Source organism: Pteropus vampyrus, unplaced genomic scaffold (assembly GCF_000151845.1).
Source record: "Pteropus vampyrus isolate Shadow unplaced genomic scaffold, Pvam_2.0 Scaffold25, whole genome shotgun sequence".
Lineage (NCBI taxonomy): Eukaryota > Metazoa > Chordata > Mammalia > Chiroptera > Pteropodidae > Pteropus > Pteropus vampyrus.
The window spans coordinates 1669508-1674333 of record NW_011888806.1 but is presented as its reverse complement, the minus strand read 5'-3'; positions in this window follow the sequence as shown (position 1 = coordinate 1674333).

Sequence of the window (4826 nt, the reverse complement as noted above, 5' to 3'; positions counted from 1 at the left end):
ATGTGCCCACTGACTTCAGGTGTTAATACTCAAGATAATGTAATATGAACCATAAAATTGTTTAGGCATACCTCCAAGGATAATTTACCTTGAAATAAATTAGGCTAAGCAATTTTAATATCAGAGGAAAACTTTTAAATGGAGCTGGCATTTTAAAACACTACAAAAATTTTAATCAAAATACTTGAAATGAGATTGATTTCATGAATCTTCCCCACTAAAGTACAAAAGCCTCTCACAGAAATTACAGTGCTATTAATGAGATTATTTAGAAGATTTCCAATATATGCAGAAATATCTATATAGGTATTATTTATACATTTTTAAAAATTTAAATCAATCTTATTGAGGTATAATTTATATTCAATAAAATATACCTATTTTGAATGCACAGCATGACAAGTTTTGACAAATATATTCCAATAACTACTACCACCATCAAGATACAGCACATTTCCATCACCTTAAAAAAGTTCCCTTATACTCTTAAGCAATCAGCCTCCCACCACCACACCACTGCTGGCCCCAGGCAACCACTGTTATATTTTTTTTTTGTCACTGTACATTATCTTTGACTGTTGAAGAATTGCATATAAATGGAATCGTATGTATTTTAATATTTTTTGGCTGGCTGAAATAAAGCCCTAAATACAGAATAAAAAAAATAGTCTGGGAATTATCGTCCTCCTCATTAGAAAATAAGCTGAAGTATGAAATCTCCCCTTGGGAACTCAAAGTATATATGTGTCAATAGTGATGACTTTTGACACATATATACTTTTTTTATATACACATATAAACAACCAAAAAACTGGTTGTTTGCTCCCAGTTTTCACTTGATAGGACTCTCTCCCACTTGGGGATACTGGAAAAATAAAGTTTGCTTCTGAATTATTATGGTTTCTACTTCTTTTTAGTCTCTTTTTTAAAATCTTCCATAATCTAGTCATTACACTTTCTGGGACAAATAGTACTTTGATTCATCTATTCACAATGAACAAAACACTTCATAGTATTGACAGGCAAAACTGATCAAAGAGTATTAACTAACTATTTATTCCCTCTCAGAATTCAAACAACATCCTAATATTACCTGCATGGATTTCAGTTCTCTGCCTGAAGACTGAGATTTCAATTTTGTCAGTATATCCGATGCTCTCAGAAATACTTGCTTGGTGATGATGATCAGAAAAAAAGCAAATAGGTACTGAATAAAGGTATATCAAGTGGGAAAGTGGTAATCTAAACCTTATAATTTGCTAAGGAGGAGAGTTTGGGCCTCCACCTATATCCCAATCCATTGGGTTATGTCCATGCATATTCTCGTTTTGCATCATTTGTGACTATTTTCTCTTTAATCTAGTGAGGAGAAATACATATGTAAAAAGGGCAAGCCATCTGGGTTTCTGTACAAATGAATTTTAAATATGGAATCTGCATATGTTATTTATTCTCCCTCACTGAAAACATGTAAATGTCTTAAGGAAAAGGTTGCAGTTAACTTTGAAATATCTTACTTAAGAGCAATGTTTAATGTTAGCATCCTCTATTCTCATGAAAAGGAAAAATCATTATGTGATTAGGATCATGGAATTTCAAGACACATTTGAAGAGGGCTCTCAAGTTTTCCAGCAGTGATCTATATGGTCATTTAAAGTGAATACTTTGTATCAATATTTGAAGACCTCTCCAAAACTTTCCTTTTCCTAGATTTTATCTTTTTGATTGGCCTGTGGCATTTCCCCAAATTGCTATTTGTACAATAATTTAAACCTCTAATTCTTAAGAGAATCTTATGAATTCTGTCACTGTAATTTAGTTTGAAGATCTCTATCCCAACCCATCTTGACCTCACCCTTCCTCCTTCTGAAAGCACCTGCTATTTCCCGTTTTGCCTCCTTACTTCATCTCTTCTTTTCAGTGCAGCACGTGGTTGTTGAAGTTCAATGAGCATATAGTTAGCAAAAAGAAAATGTGTAGAAGAGAAGAGAAGAAATATTGGAGTCATTAGCATGTATTAAGAATAAAAGAGTTTACTTATGGAGATGGAAAAGTAATAATGATGAAGTTTAGAGAAAAATAAAACTGGGAAGAGCCATGTAGGTTAAATGTGAAAGAGGTCTTTAGAGAAGTGGTGGCAGTTAAGATTGGTGAGATAGATGGCAGCAGATCTTGGATGCTCATCACCGCCAGGCTGAGGGTTTTGGATATAACTCTATAGATAATGGATTACAATTGAACCTTCTGAGCAAGAAGTGAGTGTGAAAAATATGAAGCTTTGTTTTAAAGAGGTTAATCTGGAAGATCTTTGTGGCATGGATTTTATATGTGTACACTCTGTTACATGGCTAAAACTTATCCTAAAATGCTTCAGCTGAGTGTGTGTGTGTGTGTATGTGTGTGTGTGTGTGTGTGTGTGTGTGTAAGTTAATTTTGATCTACAATTTAAGACAAGATGGTTAATTTGAATGTTCCTAATCAGGAATACCCACTTCAGAGATGATTGGTCAGTTAGCTATAGCTCAAATGCCAGAATCGACTATAATGTCTTCCATTATCTTTAGTTCCATCTGCTCTTGTGGGTTTGTTAACTAACATTAAAGAATTAGAAATAATTTCTCATTGATGCTATGTGTTATTAAAATGTATCCTGATTTGCCCAGCCAGTTACGCCTTTCACAGTGGTACCCTAGGCTCAACACTTTGATTCAACAATTAGTTTAGACATTTAACGAAAGATTCTGTCACTGTATTCCAACCAGGACAGTCTTTTACTTCTAAAAGACTGTCAGATATGGCTTGAATTAACCTTCAAGGTAAAATTCTCACCAGAATGCCTAAAATGATCATTTGAACTCCACTGAACTATTATGAAAAGGTTATATAACTGTCGCTGTTTCCTAATAAGTGTAGTGGTATTCTGAAACTTATTTTTATCATATTTAATACCAGGAAATAGCACTGTAAAAAAGCAAACTAACTATTGGAGGCTACTGCTATCTATTAAAAATAATAATAATAGTAATAATAATAATAAAAATAATAATAATAATAATAATTGTGAATGGCCAAACTGATTTGACCCAGAATGCAACAGACAGAAGATGTAAGATCAATATTGAAACCACTCAATAGTACCTACGTGAGAGAATGATGGTCTGTACTAGGTTACATGTGGGAACAGAAATATTTGGAAAAAGCCAAACTCAAATTTTCTTTGTAAATTTTAAATGAAAGAAATTTAACCTCAGATCTAATTAAACTTTCCAATTAAAAAATAAATTTAATTCAAGAATATTAAGAACATTATTATAAAATTTAAAATGTGTTTCAAATTTTATTTAGTAATTTTGATAAACACTAACAATTAGTAAGAGAGTAAAACTAGAGTAATAAAGGAAGTAATTAGACAGAAAAATAATTATATCAGGAAAAAAAAAGGAAACAATTTCAAAGACTGCCAGTGGTTTATCTACGGGCATATTATGGACCCTCTGGAAGAGCATCAAGCATTTGTCAGATGATGAAACTGCATTGTGTTAAGAAAACACAGCTGCACATCCTGTTCTATAGAAGATGCTATGCCAGGGTGACAGATTGTACATAGGTGCAATGTGTACTCAATTTGTTCTTATAAAGGACAAGTTTCTATTTTTGCCATTTCTAGCATAGTTTTGTCCATTCCAAAAATTATTCTCTATCATCCCCAAGGAACAGCTAGAGAATTTTGGACTGAAATATTTTCTTTTTTTAAAAAAAGGCAATTTTATATTCGGAACAAAAGAAGATAAATATAATGTGTATGTGCCTCATTTAAGGAGGATTTCCCTAAATTTTAACTGGCTCTCTGGTAAGCAGAATGAAAACTACTTATCTGAGATGACTCCAAAGGAGTATAAAACCCCCTCTCATGTCCAAAGCATTTTCTAAAGCATTTAACATTATTATTACATTTGACATAAAGAAATTAGCTAAAGTTACAGTTCAGCATACAGTTCAGCATATAAAATTTTGCCTGGAACATACTAGGTATCAATGCATCATGTTGAATTTAAATGCACATCCTGGAGTGAGAAGTGAAAGACAACCCTTATTTACAAACCAACACGTTATTTTATTGTGTTAGCAATAGTTTCTTCTAAGAACTAAATCCGAAGTTTAAAGAAGACAAAGCTGGAGTATATCTAAACATTGGACAATTATCTGGAGATGGCCAACTTGGGCAGGGCAGAAGTCTGGGAACTGCCAAAAAGAAAATGGGCAGGACCCAAAGATGAATATTTAATTGTATCAAGTTCAAATTATTGCAATTGGAAAACACTGCAGAAAAAAAAAATGCTTACCTATATTCATTTCTTAGCTCTTAATTATAGAAAGAAATAAAACAAATTAATAGTAACTCACTTAAGTCCTCCTGATTATTTTTTAAATATTCCAATTCTAGTTAGTGAAGGTTAATACAAATTCACTTTAGCCTTTAATTCTTATTTAATTTTAGCTTTTAATTAATAAGAATATAGTAATTCAAGTCAGAAGTCATAGTTAATTTTCCCAAGTAGGATCTGGCAAGTCACTTCCTGGATTTTATTTCAGAATAAGAGAAAACTTTTATGTCTATAGTTCTTGAATAAAAATTTTGACATGATAAACATGCATTTGATAAGGATAACTTTTATAGAGATAGCGTCTCTTTCTCTTCCAACAATAGAGCCAATAGAGAATATATTTCAAAACTAAAGGCCTTCAAACATGCTAGAACACCATATAAGCAAAAAATACACATACATATATATAATGTATATATGTGTATATATATATTGTATATA